The sequence below is a fragment of the Hemibagrus wyckioides genome, linkage group LG19 (assembly GCF_019097595.1).
Source record: "Hemibagrus wyckioides isolate EC202008001 linkage group LG19, SWU_Hwy_1.0, whole genome shotgun sequence".
Lineage (NCBI taxonomy): Eukaryota > Metazoa > Chordata > Actinopteri > Siluriformes > Bagridae > Hemibagrus > Hemibagrus wyckioides.
The window spans coordinates 9,668,278-9,691,097 of record NC_080728.1 but is presented as its reverse complement, the minus strand read 5'-3'; the positions used below and the strand labels follow the sequence as shown (position 1 = coordinate 9,691,097).

At 36.1% G+C, this 22,820-nt stretch overlaps 1 long non-coding RNA gene across 1 annotated transcript; it reads left to right on the top strand.

Moving 5' to 3' along the window:
• The first annotated feature begins 1,099 nt into the window (after positions 1-1,099).
• Positions 1,100-20,568, top strand: LOC131369716 (uncharacterized). Its single transcript, XR_009207323.1, has 3 exons — positions 1,100-1,320; positions 19,660-19,750; positions 19,872-20,568. It is a non-coding gene; the product is annotated as an uncharacterized LOC131369716 (long non-coding RNA).
• The last annotated feature ends 2,252 nt before the right edge of the window (positions 20,569-22,820 follow it).

Below are 22,820 nucleotides of genomic sequence, written 5' to 3'. Positions count from 1 at the left end.
TTGCGTTGTGTGACAAAATTTGTGAAAAAGTAGCTTTTAATTAGAAAAGCTACATTATTTTGAAAATACAGCTCCTATATAAGCTACTATATGTAGCTAAATAAGCTACTGCTACAATACTCAAAATTTAATTAAGCTAGATACAAGCAATACTTGTAGCTTGTAACTAATCCCCAACATTGCATATGACCTTCAACTAGGAATATGGTTGTGATATTAGTTGTAGTAATTTATTATTATTATTAGTAGTAGTAGTAGTAGTAATAGTAGTAGTAGTAGTAATAGTAGTAGTCGTAGTAGTAGTAGTAGTAGTAGTAGTAGTAGTAGTGAAGTAGTTGTATTATCATATTCATTAATTTACTGTTATTAGTAAAGGTTTGGATCATGGTTCAGTCTGGATCATGACACCCGTCTGAATATTTCTGACATTTTTGTCAGGCTGCACTCAATTTTTTATTCATTTATTTTCAATCAGCACTTAATCCTGCTCAGGGTCACTGTAGATCCAGAGCTTATCCCAGAAAAAAGTGTGCATAATAGAAGGGATACACCCTGGATGGAAGGCCAGTCCATCACACACTTATTCAAGTAATCGATCTGCCTACTTATGAGAGGAAACTGGAGAACCCAGAGGAAACCCATACTGACTCAAAGAGAATAGGTGAAGACACTAACCTGAGCTTAGGATCGAGTGAGGGGTTTGTGAAGCTGCACAGTTACCCACTACACAATAATATTCCTAATATGTTAACTGCACGTTCTCAGCTATTCCATAGCGAAAAAAATGTTTTTATCTTTAGAAATCCTAGCAACATTACTAACAAGTCTCTGGATAATTCTTTTCCTTGAAAGCTTTTATAACAAAGCAATGCTGAGGGAACTTCACATAGGTCAAATATTTCCCAAACCCGTGTGTAGCTTCTGGCTGCCATTTCCGGAACAGATTGCGTGGGGATTTTTGACAGGACACTGGCACGGAAGTGCGGGTTTGGCAATTAACCTTGATGTCACTGTAATTACTAAGTCACTTTAGTCAAATGAATTAATTTCCCAAAAGGATATCACAACAAAATTATCTCTTCTCCTTGTACAGCGAGCCAATATGGATGCCTGTAATTATCAAGACGGAAGAAAAAAGGAAGAGCAGCTTCCATATTCCTGTCCTTACTGAGAGGCTTTTCAGTAATCTGGCCCTGAGGGTGTTGAGCACAATGTGGAAATCTGCAGAGGATCAATGCGGAGGATTCTGGGTTTCCTCAGGTGTTCTATAAATCTCCTGTATTGTCACAATCCAGCTGACATTGCTCTTTTAAATGAGAGGTAAGACATTATTCTGCATTTTAGATGTCTTATTTGGAAACAGCATGCTGACTGTATAGTTACTTTGAGCCCTAAAACATTAACACGCTGAAGTCTCAGATCTGCTCTTACTCAGATATTACAGTGCGCTGCAATCCGTAGAACGAGGCTCATTCATGTTAGGGTGAGATATAAGAAATGAAACGTTCCCTGACAGCATGCAGGTTGAGTGCTGCAGTTAGTGCACAGGGAATAGGCACTACAGCTGTGGATTGGGATGCTGACGCTAGTTCCCTTCTCATGTTTTTATTTCTCAGCATCCCACTGAGGAGAGAGCTCTCAAGTCTCTTAATTACATGCTGCTTCAATTAGTATGCAAATTTCTAACTGTTATAATTATTATTTATTTTTTTTTTTACATTTCTCTTGTGGCATCACCATTAAGCAAAGTTATTCTATACTACATGCTAAACACAATAATGGATACATAAGGAGTCAAGGCTTGTGCAATATTAATTAAAATCAAGCCTTTTTCTCAACGTGTAAATCCCAGCCACCTCTAGCAGTCGTTAACAGCATACAGTGTCAAAAGTGAAAGGTGCAACACTAATGAGACACTGCAGGTTCTTCCGGGCGACTTAATACAAATCCGTACTTGCTGCAAAGTACAGACATGTGACCTCGCGCATCCTGGTAATGCTCTCTTTATTTCTGCCGAAATATGGCAGTCATGATCAACAAGCAAGATCACTTCATCAGAACATCAATTTATTCTGACGCACCCTAAATGGAATTAATGCACAGAGAGGGTAAAATATTATTATATTAGCTTTATTAAAAAAACTGACAGTGATGATGAAGAATAGCCTGCAATGCCATGTAGCATCAGTGACACTACCAAGATGCCAGGTCAGTGTGAAATTTGTTAATGCAGTGTAAAAAAGAATGCCATCATGGACACTAGGAATATCCACAGGCGTGTGCAGTGCACGAAATTTTTTAAATAAATAATAAAAGAAAATCATAATAATAATAATAATTAAAAGGAGTAATTACAACATTTAGTGTCTGTGCATGAACACCATTCATTCTTTTAAAAGAAGCACATGTCTCTGAATACATGACTCCGTATCCTTTAATGTCTATCCATTTAAAGCTGGGCTCACCAAATGGTGGCCTGCAGGCTGGATCTGATTTTTTTTTTCTCTCTCAACCCATTATCCAACACATTTTCCCAGTTACACTGAAATTATGTAGAAGACTCTTTAGAAGTCTGGAACTGATCTACCATCATAACTGAAATGAAACTTAATATTACACCATATGATCTTGTATGACAGAATTTGACCTAACTGATGAAGAGTTGATGCTTTTTATCTACTTTAATTAATAATTAGATTTTATCCTTTTTTACAATCTAGTGCTTGTTGAAAGATCAGACACTAGTATTAAAGCCCGGTTAGTTTTCGGGCATTTAAGAAATGCCCTAAATTCTCATGTAGAACGTATAAAATATGTACTGCAAGATTTCATAAGGGTTATTTAAATCTGGTGCAATGGCAGGGGCAATGCCGAGAAATGGCTGCAAGCTGTGAACTGCTTTACAGATGCAATACACACTGTAGCTATGCAGAAGTCACATTTGTTTTGCAAAAAGGCCTAGCTGAGGATGTTGTTTGTGTAGAGTGCTATCACACTAACTGCTAATTAGCTGATTAGCTAGCTGATTATATGCATGCTACTGAATGAAATGTTTTCCTCGGTCTTTCTTCTGATGCAATACATCTTTTCATTGTCCCAAATGACACATTCTTCAGTGTTATCAAATGAAAATTTTATCAGATGCTTGAGCTACAGTGTAGAGAGTTTGTCTGTTCATCCCACTCCACAGATTAACAGTGTCCTTAAACAGAAATAGCAACACAATGAAAGTGATAGAGATAGTTTAATGGCATCATGTGTGGCACACAATCCATATGTGACAGTGGCATTGCCTGCGGAGATACTGCACATCTCTCCATCAGTAATGCAGTGATAATCTCTTGGGATATTCGAGCATTAAGGTTCATCACATTGCTCAGAGTTGAGGAAGAGAGGAGTATGAGATGTGAGCTGGACTAAAAGTGTCAGACTTCATTACTGCTACAGTAGATGATATAATGGAAAGCATTGCATGGAAAATATCTAACAGATTCAGTGATGTGTTTCACATCGCAATGCCTCTAGTGGAACATTTAACCCTCAAATAATACATTAATTGAATGTGGTATGCATTTTCCTGGGAGTTTGACCTTTCCAGTTTGGTGTACACCAAACCAGAGGCTTAGGATGACTTAATTATCTTATCTTAAGATAATGCATATGTAGAGAACAGGATTTCATATGCCACATTGATTATTACAATTAAATTGGGAATTCCACCAACCTCAAGTGAGGTGTAACCATAGCAGATGTCCGCTTGGTAAACATATCCATTAAATCATGGGCGTGTTTTCTTTGGAGAATGCCAGTTATTAACATAAATATCTGTACCCAAAATTAATAAAAGAAATAAAAGAATAACTGTTTTCAAGGCTGGTTCAGTCACTTCTGTGTTTTCATTCATGCTACTATGTTGTATAATTGTAGCATGAATTGTATAACCATGTATGTATAAATTTCTAACACATTATAAAAACAAATCTGCTATATGAAGTGTTTTATAGTCTGTCAACTAATAAAATAGTTTGTGGTACACATACTTAAATTGAGAAATTCTCAGTAATTTGTGAAATACATGATCACTTTCTACATCCTGCTCTGTCTTAATATTTTTGGAATATTTTAGAGAAGTACTATACGATTTGAATAATTATTAGAATATTATTTGAATCATTGCCTGCACAATATATGTAAATTACTGTATATTTTTTGTAAAAAAAAAAAAAAAAAAAAAAATATATATATATATATATAATAATAATTTTATATAATTCATTTTCATGTTGCAAGTGACAGTAAGTCCATATATTCTATCCCCTAAATTTTTGGGGCTACTCTTTAAATGCAGAGGGCTAGATACAAGTAAAAAATAAAAAGTCAGTTTTGAATCTTCACATAAATACGTCATATAAAAGCTTAAAATCTTAAAAATTTAGTCTATGGAACCTTTAGTTCCTTCTCTGAATATGGCCCTGACTCAATAATCCAACAGATTTTGGTCTTATTGGCTAAAAGCAGTATGTCATTATCATGAAATTCATGTACTGTATATCCTCCTGTACTCACAAACACAGGAGAACATCATGGCTAATTTTGCATCACAAACATGCAGAATAATGTTGGTAAGGTTGAGTCAATTAAAGACAAATGCACGTGGATGTTTTGCAGAGGAAAAAAGGACAAGCAGTAACAGACACCAGCTACAGATAGCTGGATCATTAGGATGCTGTGCTGCTTGTTTTTGTAGTTGTTATTTTTTTCTCACCCCTTTTCTCTGAAGTGCATGACCCTCGCTCCATAGCGACACTAATTGCTGGTTAAATTGGCTAGAGATGAGCGAGATGTTCAGTTTGTTTATGCAGTTTGAAGCTGCTCTGCTGTTTCTCTTCCTGTTCAGTCTGATGGGCTGTGAAAGAGCCACGTCTGTTTGGGGTACAAACCATGGTGGTGTTTGTATGAAAGGTTCAGCTCTGTTTGAAGGGTTTTGGTGTTGACATTTTCACTCCTGGTTTTGATGTGTTGACTTTCCATCAATTATGATGGAACATTTGCACTTTCACACAATCAGTGCTTGCATTTGTGTCAGAAGACGGGTACAAACAACTCTCTGTATTTAAATCCCACCCCACAAATGGAGTTGAGTTTAACGCATGCACTGAGGATTTTCAGACCTGAGAACTGTGTGACTTATAGTGCTATGCAGACATGCAGACAGACCTGACTTACGCACCTGGGATCGAGTTACTATTTCCTTAGTTAAGTATGATTCCGACCTTGGACTAAATCGCATTTTACTGTACATGATATTGGCTTATTCTGAATATAACTTTCCTCACATAATTATTGAAGTAATGTTTCAGTAACCTGTGTCAACTGTGTGAGATTCAACACATACATCTATAACTCCTCCCACACTATAAATGTTTACATTTTGTATATGCATACTTAAACAATTGCTGCTACTGCTATTTTTGCACACTTCAGTCTGTCACCTACTGCTGCTTTATGTATATGTTTACAAACATATATGTTATAAGAAACCACTGGTTTACAGTTCCTCTAGTTTGCACATTTTTTTGTTTGCACATTTTTTTGCAGCTGTGTGTCCTGTACTGTTTTGTGTTGTTTTTGTATATTTTTGTCTTGTCTTGCACTGTTTGTACCTGGTTACACATGTTGCACCTTATGTAGCTAGGACAAACTTTCTGTCCTTAGCTCTGTTTTGTTGTATTTGTTTTGCAGCTATATGTTATGTTGTCTTCTGTATCATCAGGGTCCTGGAGAAACATTGTCTCTTTTCACTATGCACTGTGTTAGCTATATGTGGTTGAAATGACAATAAAAGCTTCTTGACTTGACTTTACTTGACTAATTTGCCAGCTCCACCTGTGCGAGTCAGTATGGTCTGTAGTTGTGTGTGTAATTTTGTGGGTCTGTATGTAGCATTCCTTTAGACAGGGCTACAATGGCCATGTTCAGACATGAGTCAACCCTTAAAAAATCCCAGCTGGTTTGTCCGTGTTAGAAAGCTTAAATGCTGGTTTGTATTTTCGTAATGAATCTCCATTCTCAGGGTTTTATGGGTAAGCGTAGTAGAGTCTTAATGTCAAACTAAAGTGCAGTTCTCCAAAATCTTGCAAATAAACAATGCTGTGCATCAAAAAAACCAGCAGAGCGCTGTTTGTTCGAGTTGCATACCCGCTTAAAACATTGTGTTAGTTTCCACTTTACTGCTATTTTATCTCATCATTCTACAGCAAGACTTACATTAGTTTCTTTTTATGCTATGTTCTTTTTATGTGCAAATATGAAGGCTAACCTCTCACACACAATGTCAATGCTAATGTGCAGACATGGACATATAAACCAGGCCTTAGGTTGCTCACTTGTTTGACTGTGTAAAGCTTTTCCTTGTGAGTAGGCTCTTGGTAGCTGTGTGTTTTATGTATTTCAGTTAGGTCCCTTTCAGTTTGGTTGTTTGGATGAGCTTCTCTCTTTTTTATAGTCAAAAACATTTTTGTCCTTACCTTCACAAGTTACATGATGCACTGCTTAATGCTCTGTAAGTACTACTTTGAGTCAGGAAGGAATTAGGACAATGGAGTTCCTTTTTTTCTGTTTTTGTAGCTTTGAGGTAGAATGTTTTTGGGACCATTCATAGTCCTTAAGGAACTGTTTTGTCCCAACCTCTTCATGTTAACAACCTGAACCATATTAGTCATATGTTTTGTGAACAGCTACATCCATACCATTATCAGTTTCTTAGAAGTCTACTCTTTCCCTTTGCTTGTTTGTAGGGGTGGGCTGTCAATTTCCTTTGGCCAGTAATTTTTATCCATTTTGGTAAGGAAGGATGAAAATTGGTGGAGTTTCCATTAGTAATACCAACTTAATGCCAACTCAGTTCCTCATTAAAATGTACAAGAGTAATCAACAAATTATACAGTTTCTACAGACTCTAATTATGGCAGTTAATTAGAGTAGTGATGGGATGTTGCTGACATTAATATTCAAACCAAGACGCTTTTTATTCATTTAGGTAGGATTAAAATATGTGGAGTTTTCACTAGCAGCTTGGTTTATGTAATTATTTATTTAGGGGGTTTGTTTATTGCTTTGGCTTAGGCTTGATCTGAAACCTACGCCCCTTAGTTCCAACGCCCCTCAACCCTCCCCACAACTCAATAACTGTGTTGTAAAAAATCCATGTACATCATGTGAACATCTCCACACTGGAAATAAAGTGTTGCTTTGGGCTACAAGATAAATATATGTTCTAGCCTTTATTAAATAAAGTTTATTGTTTTCTTGAAGCGAAGCAAATGCCCCAACACGTCTGAGTCAGTATGGGAAGTTGATGAGGGGGTGTTGAAAACAGTATTTAAATGCAGAATTGCTCTAGGATAAAAATATCTCTGTTTTCTAAGCCAGTGTTTCTTTTAGTTCAGCTGAGTGCAACAGTGTGGTGTAGAAGGTGTTGTTGGTTCCTCATGGCTTGTTGGTGCCAAAACGGTAGGTGTGCTAGCTACAATAAATTGCCCCTAGGTGTGAATGACTATACTGGAGTGCAATGGCTCCATGCATGTTAGATTTCTGCCCAGTGTTCCCTGAATAGGCTCTGAATCCTAGGCAAGCCTTACCACCAGGTCATGGCATAATAATAAGAAGAGTAAGAATAGAAGAAATATGGTTATTAATATTATTTTTAAATAGTCAAATGAAATGAATAAGCACAAATAATGTGCATTAAGCCACAATGATCATTCAGAGCATTCGGAATGAGCATGCAGTAAAATGTTTGGGCTTTTCAGCTCATCAGCATGCTGCAGATTTGTTGTTGGTGGCAGCTATTTTCTTTAGTTGCTTCTGAGGGTCATCAGCTGTCACTTCTCTTGATATAGGTGGATGGCAATTTACACACATGTGAGTTACAGATCCCATTCATCCTTAAGTCAAATGTTCTTAGAAAAGTTTATTCGAGGACAGGAACAGCCAGAATCAGTTAATCATTTCTTCAGATGCTATTCTTCTTCTTCTTCCTCCTCCTCTTCTTCTTCTTCTTCTTCTTCTTATTATTATTATTTAGTATGGATCGTAAATAATTCCTCATTTAAAATGTACCAGAGTAATTAAGAAATGATACCGTTTCTGCATATTTTAATTATGGCAGTTAATTAGAGTAGTGATGGGAGGTTGAATATATTTATATTGAAAAACATGCTTTTTTTTGTTTTGTTTTCTTATGCTAAAAAGGAAATGCTGACCAAGGAGCCAATGACACAAAGCAGTAAATATTTTTAAGGACTGGTTATTTTATCTGTCTTTATTAGGTAAAAAATATGTGAGCTTTGAATAAGTAGTAGAATAAATAAAATTATTTAGTGCATTTTTACATATAATTAGAATTAAATTATGAATACATCTGTTTACTCGTGTGCCTTTGAACATCAGAGTAGGACCTGCTATATTTCCAAATATTTTATAGTGCCACATAGTCTCTAGTCTGCCCTCTCTATTTTCTCACAGTTTAGTCAATGGCTATTTCAGTAGTCATTGTGAGAGATACCAAATTCCTTAACCAATGTCAGTCACTAATAACTGCACTGTTCTGTACATGAGCTCAAATATGGGAATAATTGGTTAGTGTCATCCTGATTAACAGAAAAGAGAGAAAGTCCATACATCCCAAAAAGAGAGTAAGGCCAGTTGCTCTGTCTTGGACTTAAATTCACAATCTTACAGTGATAGAGTGAATGCTTTATTTTGGACTACTCTGGAAACTCCTAGTCATGATTAACAGACATGCAGCCATGTTCAATAATAGTAAACCATACTGAGAGATTATCCTTATTTGTGACAAAAGGAATCAAACCAAACCAAAGACTTGTGCATTTAAAGTGTTAAGCAGCTGTCTTGGGAATTGAAATGTGCAATTCTTAGATTTAAAGGGCTGTGTTATAATATCTCTAACAATACCACCATAGGAAATCAATGCTACAAGTCTTCATAAACACACAAAAGAAAGGCTAATGAGACAGAATAAAATAGATTTTCAGCTGTACAACTGTTTTAAGTCTTTTGTTGCCCAAAATACAGCTAAAATCAGTTTTAAAATTGAATCACATAATTTTTGTAGTTCAGTAAGAAGCAGGTTTATTGTCATGTGCATAAAACAGCATTTTAAACATCTATATGCAAAGACACTCTTATGCAACAGTTACTCCTACCCAGACATGCAAAAAAGATGTAAACAATGTGTGAAGTCATGAAAGTGGCATAGTGTGAGATATTGCACCTGTTCAGTGCTATAAATTGTTAGCATAATATGGAAGGTAATGCACATACAGTACAAGGACACTCAGAGACAGAGTCTGATACCAGTATAGTACGTGATGATAAGTGATCATGATAAAGTACATTTCAAATCAAATTATATGAGGCGTGGTAAAATAAAAAAAAAATTAAAACAGCACCATCCTGAATACCACAGGAAAATCAAGAGTAAGAAAGCCAACTATACAAATTGTCTGATTAAAATGTCTAACTATATAGATTTTTTAAATTTATTTATTTATTTATTTATTTATTATACATATCCTGTTTTTGCTAATATAATTAAAGTTTTAAACTTTTTTTTTAATCTATTTTCATACATAACAAGGATTTTCCAGGCAGGGAACTGACCCAGCCACTAAGGGGTTAACTCTCAAACCCGGAGAGTCCCAAACCCGGATAAAATGAGAGGGTTGCATCAGCAAGGGTAAAAACCTGTGCCAAAAGCGAAATGTGTGGATTGGATGACCCGCTGTGGCAACCCTGAACAAGGAGCAGCCGAAGGACACCAACAACAACATATAAACAGGATTACAAATAATGGACATGGAAAATATAAGAAAAAAAGGATCAAATATTCCTTTATTATATCCATTTATTATATTCCTTTATAATATCCATTATTATAATAGTACAGCTATGTAGATATAAAGTAGCTATAATATATAGTGTATGAATCTATAAGTCTTTTTAATTGCTGTATAATCTGCCAATAGCATAAATATTTTCCCAGAATGACTACAGACTACAGTATAAAACTGCAAAACACATTTAAAATATCATTCTGATTTGAACATTACTTTTTATGATGGGCCAATACAGTATCTACTCTTCCAAGTCCTTCAGTGAATCTTGTAATCCTAGCTGTTCAGCAAAAATGCCTTCGCTGTAATGATGCAAAAATCTCTGCGCCTGCTTGTAGACTCGAGTTCCAGCCTGACACCTGTTTCATCCTGCAGCAAGTGTGCAGCTGGAGGAGAGAAGAGGACAAGAGGGAAAGCAGTTGACGTGTGATGGATATAATGCATGTTCACTACACAAGGGCAAAGTAACTTCTGCTTTACAGCTTCAGATGTCCTCTGTGCCATGTAAAATTGGACTCAGTGGGAGCTTCAGAACTGTCATGGCAGCAATGTCAACTGCAAATCCCAACAGCAAACTCCATTCTGCAAACTATAGCCATGTTGGTGAGGAGTACCCAGACCAGCAAAGGACCAGCCACAACAGTGGAGGGAATACAACCAGACATGTTTAAGCCGTTACATCACCAGTGTCACCAGACTCCACCCAAATACCAGCTCAGTAATGTAATGAAGTGCATGAAGTGCAGTAATGTAATGAAGTCTGTACAGTATATGAGAGAATGTCCAATGTACAGCTAACATCAGGACATACAGTACAGCTAATATTGGGACATACAGTACAGATATAGAGACACCAGCTGGTGTCTCTATATCTGTACTGTATGTCCCGATACTCCAGAACCATCTGGCAAAAGGTAGAACAATTCTGTCTGACTGCACTGGTGAGTAACTTGAGTAACTGCACAGTTCTTGACTGTAAGAATATCACAATTTCCCCAGCGCATCAGTGGAGGTGAGCTTCCCTCCCTCCAGTTTCTCAAACAACAACTTGTTCTACCTTTTGCCAGATGGTTCTGGGGTATCGGGACATACAGTACAGATATAGAGACACCAGCACTATCTGGCAAAAGGTAGAACATGTTGTTGTTTGAGAAACTGGAGGGAGGGAAGCTCACCTCCACTGATGCGCTGGGGAATTTGATATTCATACAGTCAAGAACTGTGCAGTTACTCAAGTTACTCAACAATGCAGTCTCAGGTTCAGACAGAATCTCCCAATGCTCTGAAGTTGTAGCAAAGGCATAGCTATTGGACACACAAAACAAGCAATTCCATAGATCCCTGACTACTGAGAAGCCCTGACACCTGACAATAAGTCCATTAACATGTCACATTTCAGACCGAGGCAGAACAGCCCCAAAACCTCCAATGGATAATGCACAATGCTTATACACCTGGAAGCCCCCTATAGAAGGCACCAACTTCCTAGCATGTGCAACTTGCACACGCTTATTATGAATGGGCTCACTGTAGGCTTCTACGTTCTTCATATTACTGCTCCTGCTTTTTGGTTCCTTCACTACATTCCCAGTGGGATTTATTTATTAAACTTTTAGTAAACTTAGTAAACTATTTATTTAGTAAACTATTTATTAAACTTTTAGTAAATGATTGTGTAAACCAAACAAAAAATTTCTGCTGGATTTGCAAATATTTCGTAAAGACTGACTTTCTTCACACTTCTTTAGGTTGCTCTGAATAAGGGTGTCTGCTACATGATAAAATGTAATATACATTTTTAAATACATGTAATAAAACGTAATAATAATAATAATAATAATAATAATAATAATAATAATAATAACCTCCGCAGTTTAATTTGTATAAAAAGGTGCAGTGATCAGTAAGTTGATCAAGCTGAGGTTCACATTAATAAGTAACACACACTCAATGGCTTTACAATCCATAGAATTTTACAGTCAAAGCTGAGTGTCAATGATGTTTGTCAAATAAAAGTGTATTTATTTGCAAAGTTCCTTCTAGCAAACTGAAGAAGGGCTAGTCTTGATAATTTTGTCTTTTAATATATCTCACCTCCAGCACTTTCCTCTCCAGGCCAAAGACATGTGTTGTAGGCTGACTGGCATCTGTGAATTGTCTGTAGTGTGTGAATGGTGTGTGAGATTGTACTATGTGATAGACTGGCATACTGTCCAGGGTGAACCCTGCCTTGTGCCCCAAGTCTGCTGGGATAAGGTCTGTGCAACCAAGTGTAGAGAATGAATAGATAGGTGGATGTCTTGTTGTTGTGCCTTGTATAATCACTAACTATGTAATTATTAAAACCATATTCATTACTTTAATTGCTACATCAATTGGAATTGAGTAACATCAATTCCAAAACCTTTAAAGCATCTTTCAGCAACAGAAAATAAAGTAATTTCTATAATTCTACTCCTATTGATAATTGTATTTTAAGTGATTATAAGTGATTTTTGTTATAAGACATGCTCTCTAAAATGTCATTTTGACAGTATATTTTCTATTACTTCTTATATACTCCTGCATTTTTATCATAGCAACACAATCACCTGTCCATGAGGAAGAGGAAACACTAACACTCTGCATTAACGTTAACACTACCATCTTCCTCAGGTGATGACATGGATACATCACACACTGCCTTTAGAAACACCATCACCACATTAAAATGTAGACACCACTCATAGCTGAATAACAAGGCAATGTGTGTCTCATCCAGCAGTCACAGTCTTAACCTTCTGTTCAAAAGTCCAAAGCTTCTGTGATGACCATCTCCCTCCATTTCCCTCAGCAGAGATTGTTCAGTGTTTTCAGTGCTGGACAGTACCAAAGCCATTCATTGTCAAATCTTCATCTGTGACAAGATGAGAGGCTATGATTGATAGCATGAAAGCAGTCCATTATCAACTGCCATAGATTGTGCCAGTACTGTCTGCCCTCCAAATGTGGAGAAGAAGGACTGAGAGATAATGTCTACAGAAACACACATACAGGAAGAGCTAATGACCTGGTGCATTGTGCTATATATTGTATGTATTGTAATTTGTTACAAGGTCTTGTATCAGATCAACCTTGTCAGCAAGATTCTCAAGCCTCAATGTAACTCAGTTTAATTTTATTGTATAGCAGTTTTAACAATGGACATTGTCTCAGAGCAGCTTTAGAGAAATATATAAATTCAGGAAAAAAATTTTCAACTGATCTCTAATGAGTAAGCCAGAGGCAAAGGAGGAAAAGGTCTCTGAAATTATATTAGGAAGAAATTTTGAGAGGACCCAGACTCAAAGAGGAAGAAATCCTCATGTAGGTGACACAGTGTGGTGTGACTATAAATAAACTCTCTTATATAACTGTGGACTATATGGGCAACATGTTTAATTGTGTAACCAGGAATTCATTCTTTTTTTTTAATATGACGTGATGAAGATTTCAATTGTTCACTGATGGAGACAACTGCAGTTATAATGCAAGTCCTAGCCTTGGTAATTCTGAGTCATTGGTAGCAAAACTGTTCATATCAATTGCAGTCCAAAGCCATCTTCATAGTTTCTAAGTGGTACTATCCATAACGATTCCATGTATCTTTAGGTTGTAATTGTGACAGCAACAAGAGATGAGAACTCCAAACAGAGGTAGGGCTAGGGGTAATATTTCACTTGAAACACTTTACATTCATCTCAAATTTTCTGTAATGGTTGTGGCCAAAAATGCTTGATTGGTTATGATGATGGCACATGACATGTCTTGGACCAACTCTGCAGAAAATCTGAGGCAGTTTTGAAAAATTGCAAGTTCATCCAAATACCAGAGTTTGTTTAATTTTGTGTTAATTTCTTTCATTTTAATTTCACTTTAGATAATGTGATCTCACTGAGAGCAAGTAGTCAAACTGATACCAAATAGATTGCACAAAATTTCCTTAAAAAAGAAGATAGAAGACATCCAGGCAGTACCTGTATGAGAATAACACGACATCAGAGAAGTCCTTTAGCAGCATTTATTGTGAGGGAGGTGTTTTTTGTTTTTTTTTTGTTTTTTTTTAATGTTTGCTGTAGTCCAAGAGCAGTTTATTTGTCTTGTCAATATTTAAGGAGAGGTCATTTTCTTTAAATTTTTCAATGTGTTACCTATATGCTATAGCAGTGCTTAGATATATTTATCACAAAGGGCAATCACTACAAAGATCAAAGTAACATCTTCAGTTTAATACAGAGCTTTCCTGCTGTGAAACGTCAAAAGATCTAGCTAGTCTAGCTTATTCAACTAGCTAATGGCTTACCTGTGCTCGTTTCCACAATATGGGTGTTGAGCTGCAAAATGTTATATTCACAGATTTTGCTTGCGTGAATTGCAGATCATTATCATGCTGTTTTCTTTGAAGCATTAAAAACTGAAGATACCTGGTAAATTAAGCCAGCAATGCTCATCTGTTTCCACTGTCACTAAGTATTTGGTGCCTGAAGAGTAGACTTGGCACATTGTTTTATTTTTTTTTTGGCTCAAAATTATATTTTGATGTAAAAAAACAAAAACAAAAAAATATTGAATTATAAGAAGTATATTAAAGAACTCTAAATAGATTGCATATAGTTTATTCATTTCCACTCTTGCAAGGTTTAATACATTGTGCAATATTTACATCTCTCTCTCTCTCTCTCTCTCTCTCTCTCTCTCTCTCTCTCTGTATATATATATATATATATATATATATATATATATATATATATATATATATTTATATATATATATATAAAACCTTTAACCATACTTCCCCATATCAGTCAAATCTTCTTGTTTATAATTTTATGGTCCCCAAGTCTCATGTTTTATCTAACTTCTGTTTTTGACCTTGCCTGTCTGTTGGGCTAAGCTTTGGATTTGCATATGTTCTAGCACTAATGATAGCAAATGCCTAAATAAAAAGACTTTGCAATTATGTCCAATCACCTCCAGCTCTCATGTGTCTTAAAGCCCATTAAAGTCCTTCCAGAAGAACAGTCTGAGCCCATTTGTTAGTCACATTTCCATTGTGTGATTGTTTTTCACTATGAAATATGGCAATGTGCCCAGGGCAGCATGTTCTCTTTGTAAAATATTCAAATTTGACTCCTGGATAAAATTAGGAGAAGGGTTTTATATATTTTCAGTTTTGGAATTATCAGTTTTTTTGCCGTCTGTTTAACGTTTCTGTTTACTGGAAACATGATTAGTGGATTAGGCCCAGCGCAATGAGTCTGTGCTGAGTCAAATGTTGCAAACTCCTTAGCATCCTCCTTATGCTAAAGGAAATAGCTTGGCACTGCTGTATAATCAGAAATTAATTTCACAAAGTGACTCACAGAAAGCCGCGAACCAATCTGCATATTTCACTAATGTACATTTCATTGATTCATCAATTCATTAATGATCAATTCTCTCTTGCTCTTGCCATATATATATATATATATATATATACAGCTCTGGAAAAAAGAGGAAGAGGAAGGAAGATGGATGGTCACAAACCATCAAGCAAAGCTGAGCTTTTTGCAAAAAGAGTGGTATAAAGTTCCCCAACAGCAATGTGAAAAACTGGTGGAAAGCATGGAGCCAAAACACATGCAAATCAGGGTTATTCCACCAAATACTGATTTCTTAATGCTATAAATAACAATAGTTATATTTTGAATTTAGGAGAAATATTGTCAGCAGTTCACAAAAAATGAAACAAAACTGTTCATCTCACCAGTACATGCAACTGTAAAAAAACAAACATAAGAAATCATGCAAATACAGGTCAAGAGTTTTATTTAATATTCACATCAAATATCAGAACAGTGGAAAAATCAGTGGCTTTGGCCATGGCAGGATTGCTGTTGCTAGATGGTCTGGTTTGAGTATTTCAAAATAACTCCTGAGACACAGCTGACTCTAGAGTGGGTCAGAGACTCTTGCTGTTACTAGAGACTCTAGAGTAGCTTTGACCATGACATGGTTGCTGTTACTACAGACTCTAGAGTGACACAGCTGACTCTACAGTGGGTCAGAGACTCTTGCTGTTACTAGAGACTCTAGAGTAGCTTTGACCATGACATGGTTGCTGTTACTACAGACTCTAGAGTGACACAGCTGACTCTAGAGTGGGTCAGAGACTCTTGCTGTTACTAGAGACTCTAGAGTAGCTTTGACCATGACATGGTTGCTGTTACTACAGACTCTAGAGTGACACAGCTGACTCTACAGTGGGTCAGAGACTCTTGCTGTTACTAGAGACTCTAGAGTAGCTTTGACCATGACATGGTTGCTGTTACTACAGACTCTAGAGTGACACAGCTGACTCTACAGTGGGTCAGAGACTCTTGCTGTTACTAGAGACTCTAGAGTAGCTTTGACCATGACATGGTTGCTGTTACTACAGACTCTAGAGTGACACAGCTGACTCTAGAGTGGGTCAGAGACTCTTGCTGTTACTAGAGACTCTAGAGTAGCTTTGACCATGACATGGTTGCTGTTACTACAGACTCTAGAGTGACACAGATGACTCTACAGTGGGTCAGAGATGCTTGCTGTTACTAGAGACTCTAGAGTAGCTTTGACCATGACATCGTTGCTGTTACTACAGACTCTAGAGTGACACAGCTGACTCTACAGTGGGTCAGAGACGCTTGCTGTTACTAGAGACTCTAAAGTAGCTTTGACCATGACAGGATTGCCGTTACTAGATGGTCTGGGTTGAGTATTTCAAAGTATCTCCCACGCCACAGCTGACTTACAGTGTAGAGAAAAATATCCAGTGAGGGGTAGTTCTGTGGGCTGAAATGCCTTGTTGTTGAGACAGATCAGGTGAGATTGGCCAAACAGGTTCAATCTGACAGGTGGTCTAAACTCAACTAACCACACACATCTCCAACATCTCTGTGATGCACAGAAAACCCAGACAGTTGAAGTTTGGAAAAACATTGCCAAGTCCAATGTTTAGCTGTCCAGTTTCTGTGACTTAAGGTCAAGTGCTTGTCTTTACAAAGAATGTAGTTCTACACCTGCCATTGTCTTTGTCATTAACAGGATAAAGTTTATTATTCCATCAGTTATCATATTATTAATGAAAATTCAGTGCAGTGACAAACAGTGTAAGGACCACCAACACACCAACACTGTGTTTATCTCTTCAGGTATGAAGCGAGTGAAATTACCAGGGTGAACACATTTGTCTGAGACAAATTGTTAATTAAGTGTAAACTCATTAGAGGGAATGGTTGTGCATGTGTGTGTGTGTGTGTGTGTGGAATAGTGAAGGTGTGTGGGGGGAAAAGGAAGGGTCATTTTCAGAAACACACCAGTTTGGAAGCTACTAATTATCTGTGCAGTGCCTTGTCCATTCCTGAGATTTCTGTCATGATTAAGGTGCTAGGCTAATCAAGCAAATAACTGTGATTATAGCCTTCAGGTCTCAGATTTCAGGGACATGCATGAAATATTAAGCACTGACTTTTTTTGTTTGTTTTCTTTTTTTTTTTTTTTAGAAAAGTTGTTGATTTATCTCATTTTTTTTTAGTTTGAAAGAATCCAAACCCTTTTTGTTTGTCATTATCCAAGAGCCATTTGGTCCAATTTGTTGCCATTTGTAGTGTTGAGATTTATTTGTTTGTTGATCAGGTAAATTATTTCCTATGCATAAGGATTACATGTAGAGCATTGTAAACTTAGTGATCTACTGATTATCTAACATTATGTATTCAAACAAGCACTAGTCAAACATCTATCCATCAGCTTTTATGGGATCTATTAATTATTGATGCACAGATATAAAAGATACACACAATAAATTACACACACAGTATAAATTTTCAAATTTACATAAAAAGTGCAAGAACATATGTCTTTAATTACGTACTGATTTTAGTTACTGATGGTAAATTAGTGTCCTTTTCACAAATGAACCAACAAACGCAGGAAAACATTAGTTGCATTTAAACCAACATCCTTTTCCCCTAATCTCTTAAACGTTAGTCAGCATGCTAATAAGGCAAATAATGCAAACTAGCTGAATGCTAATAGTGAGCTGTGACAGTAGAAACTGCCTTGATCAATATAAACTGTACATAACAACATGGAAGATTGGTATAGAATGTATAACATCATTGATGAACTATTTCATGCATCACCTCATGATGTTATAAATATATTATAGAGAAATGTAGTGTTTGAAAATGTACTGAGGAGCAAAATTAAGTTAGGTCAAAAGTTTTAGGTTAAAAAAAACAACTAAGACAGACAACTAAAACAAGTAAAGCTAAGTACTATTAATAAATGTCTCTGTTCGACACCAACTTTTTAATCGACCTCAAACACTCATCAAAGTTTAACTTAAATTTCTGCATTCAAATATTCTTCATTGCAAGTTCAACCTTTACTTAAAAAACACATGGGTTAGAAACTCCACATATGATTGAAGCAGTTGGATTTTCTCTTCATTAACACAGATTTGTGACCTAAAGAAAAGGTGAATGGTTTCTTAAACAGAGTGCAGGCTGTACGACTGAAAGTTGAACTTGATGCTGAGCTGTAAACTCTATTATATCACTGTATTTATTTGCACAGTGGCTTTATTTATTTGCACAGGTTACCACTGCAGTTAGTTATTTGCCCACTGGACCCTTTAGCCTTCCTTCAAGATTTCTGCATTTGTTGAATGTGGAACGCCAGAATGAAAAGAACGACGGAACACATTTATAGGATGATATCGCTGTCTTTAGTGTGATTTTAAACTAGAGATGAGTGAAAATCGTTCTTCTAAGAGTTGCTGTTATGTCACTTCCATATGGCCACTGCCGCCCACCACTCCATCACACCTCACACTCGGTCTGCTCGAGGCCAATTCACACTGAAACCGTTTCTTACAGGAGGGTCTCGTGTGTGTCTCGCAGAGCAGATACGTTTCTATTTTAATCAACATTTCAGTCCACAAGCTGGTCTGCTGAGCATGTTAGAAGGCATCTCTTACTGTATGTTGAACACCGAGAAGGATAATTAAAATCATAATCTACAACAGTGTCATAATTGTGCTGCTTGTAGCTGCAAAGTAAAGAGTTCGTACCATATTGCTTGTATATTTGCTTGTATAACACTGGAAAACAGAGTAAACACAAATATGCTGTTTGCTGTTGTAACATTCTCATGTAAGATGTTTAAATGAACGTAACTGAAATTACAGCTAGCCAAATTTGAACTTTCCCTAACTTTTGATTTTATTGACAATATTGTATTGAGCATAACTTCCTGATAAAAGCAGAGCATGCAGTGGCATGTAATGATTGCATTAGGAAGACATCTAGTGTCCTGTGTGACTTCTAGCTAAAACATCTGTGTCAGAATCAGTTAGGATGACAATCAATACTAATAGATATATTGATTCTCTACTTTGTATATAGGCTCAACATGTTTAACTGTGTCGAGTCACAGGTCAAAAGCATGTTCTGCAAGCCACATTGCAGAATAAGTACTCTGAAATATATGTTGATTTCTGTGTATCCTGTTTTCATCAATGAGATTCCAACTTTTTTTGTTGCAGGTCTATTGGTAGCAGGAGTGCATACCTGATTTTACCTGAAATTCAACCACCATCATTTCCTCCTATTAGTTACTACTATTAATTCACAATCTATGAAGACCATTAGACAAAACCAAGAGATTGATTTAGAGTTTGTTTCTGCCTTTGTGCTAGGTATCTAACTAATGAAGAGTATATTCAAGTTGTCACGGCACTGATTGTGAAATACCCTTTCCTGGGATATAAGGAAGGATAAGAATGCTATGTAAGTTGCATTGTTTTTAAACTATTGATTTATCTCTAGCTACTTTAATTGCACAAGATATTGTTACTTAATCTTTACTTGGTGGAAAATACCAAATAATCAAATGTGTGTTTTTTACTAGCACACCTGGAACATGTCCCTAAAGCAGCTGGAGTAAGTATAGTGGAAAGAAAACCTGAATGTTACAGGGAAATTGTGAAATTGATGACATCAATTGCTGTCACTAAAAAAAAAAAAATGGTAACACCTTACAATAAGGTTACATTGGGTAATGTTAGTTTTAACTAACATAAACAAACAATAAACAATACATTACAGTATTTATTCATCTTTGTTAATGTTACTTGCAGTGCAAACATTATTAACATCTTTAACATGTAAATTCTGGCAAATGACCATGGCATAAGCGGGATAATCCACGGCTAGCTGTGCATTAAACAATTTAAATGCGCTGCACATCGGGTGGTTCTTTCTCCATGTTGTGCATGCAAATCGTTTAATACACAGCTAGCTGTGTGTATAACATACAGCCCTCATACAGCTGTATGTATAACATACAGCCCTCTGTATGTATTTGCTTTCAACATTGCATATCCACCACACCTGAAAAACACACTGACTTTCCTTCAGAGGCGCATTGTTGACATCGTGAAAGAGGGAGACAAATGGATGGACTCTGGATGATTAACCTTTTATATTAGATCCTCATGCCTCAACTGTACCATTGCCCAAAGTGCAATTTTGATTTTATACATGTATATAAGAATTATATATGAAATTTGATTTTATAAAGAATATCCAGTATATTAGCTAAAATGAGTTGCTAATGTTCTGTATTTTATACTCCTAGAAGTGGTATTTGTTTTTATAAACACTTGTTAAACACTGCCTATGCGTTTTGCATTGTAAACTGACTAATTACTGTTATTGGGCATGATGCTCCTAGTTCAGAAGGAATTGAAACATTCTACATGTTAATTGAATTTCGTTGTTGAGTGCAGAATATCCAGTGTATGAGTTTTGAGAATTGAGAATGCGCTGTCATTTTATACTCAGAATTTCATGTTTATGATTAAATTGTGAAACATGCACTGACTCTGTGGTTTGTATTTAAAACTGGTTAATGAAATGCTAACAAAAACTAATGCTTCTAAAGGAATTAAATAGCACTATGCAAGTGCACTTTTTATTATGCTTTTTAGAAATCAGTTCAGCAGCGAAATCAGTGAAATGCTATGGAAATATATTAGGATGTATTTTTAAATTAACCAGGAAATAAAGGTACAATTTTTATCACTAGAGGTGCATAAATGTTCTTTCAGAGGTACAAACAAGAAGGTATGAAAATGTACCAGTGTTCAGAGGTACATTGGTGTACCCTGCTAGGGTACAGCTGGAGCGACAAAGCATTTGTACTCTTTAAGGTACAGTCCTGTACTTTGATTTTTCTGTGTGTACAGAGGAAAGTTTCTTGATTTGCGTTTCAAATAAAGCCTCAACCAGAAGGTAATTTTATTTCCTTTCAAAAATTTAACTAATTTAACAAATTATTAATTTAAGAACTCATATAAACCAGTAATTAAAAAAATCTATAGAATTTAAGTTCAATTCTCTTAAATACTTTAGATTCTTTAAAGTAATCCACCATCACTAGCCCTGCATCTTCCCATAGAGACATTGGCCCTTTTGGTTTGTGAGCAATAGATCATATCTGATTGGAACACAGAGTCAAGGGGCAGGTTTTTATCTTAGCTCAGCTTACTTGCTCTCTAAGGGAAAACATTGTGAGGAATTCCTTCAAAAATGAGGGGTGCCACTCCAGCAGTGATGCGGTGTGAAATCACACGGCAATGCTATCTCACCAACAACATGGCCATACAAAGAAAGTATGAAATGTTTATGAGCAATCAGTTAGGGAGAGATGGAGCAGCTGGGGTTATAGGAATTAGTGAAAAGTAGAAAGGTTTGGCTGGTCATTGTAATTTATTTATGGTTAAAATAAATTACATTTTCAAATTACACTGTAAAATATCATAAATGTTAAAATGCTGTACTTATATGAAATATAATTGGATTTCCTGGATTGAGTATTATTTTAGAAAAATTGATTCACATTATATCATATTATCATATTTATTGTGGTCAGAATCCAGAGACTTCATAGTGCAACATATTGGCAACATACCAGCTGCTTATTAGATGTTCATTTGTATAACAACCTTGGACAGATCTGCTTAAGAAACATCTGGTACCTTGGAGGCATGAAACCTGTACGCATAATTGCAATAATGACTTTTGAACAAGTTGTGCTTGTTCAAAAATGCTTGCAATGCCTTGTGTAAGTATTTACAAATACATCATCCATACATACATCTTAAATAAGATGTTTTCGAGCTGGCATATAAACCAGTTAGTAGCAGCCAATGAGTCTATAAGACAGCCATGCCCTGCAAACAAAGAATAGACTATTAATCTAAGAAACAAGTTTATTATTTAATTTCTTCTCTTACTAGCTAATTAAAAAATGACTATAAAAATGCATAATCTTTGTTATGCCTACGGCAACTTAAGAAAAACTCAAAAAACAAACACTCACAAATATTTATACTATTTTGGCTTTGGAAGTTGATGAATGAATCATTCTGAACAATAATTAATCAAACTGAACAGTATATAAACAAAATTGGAACCAAGCAGAACATATAATACTGTTTTTCCCAGCTGATTCGCTTAAACATTATATATATTTATATGTGACTGGCACCTAATATGGAGAACTTGATATGGATCATGCTTGCTGCATTACAGGCAGCAGGACAAATTCAATAAATATCCCCATTCTTCAATGTAGAACAAATTGTATAAGCATACACATTTTGTATTAGTGGCTGAGAAACAGAATATCACTACAATCTAAGATATGAGGCAACAGTGACACCATGGTGGAGATAGGGTTCTGATCTCTGCTAAGGAGCATAAAAGCTGTTGTGAATGTGATGAATGTGTGTTTTGCAATCTCTCCCATACAATATTTTGCAGAAGAGCTTGAGCAATGTGGCCAAGAAGAATG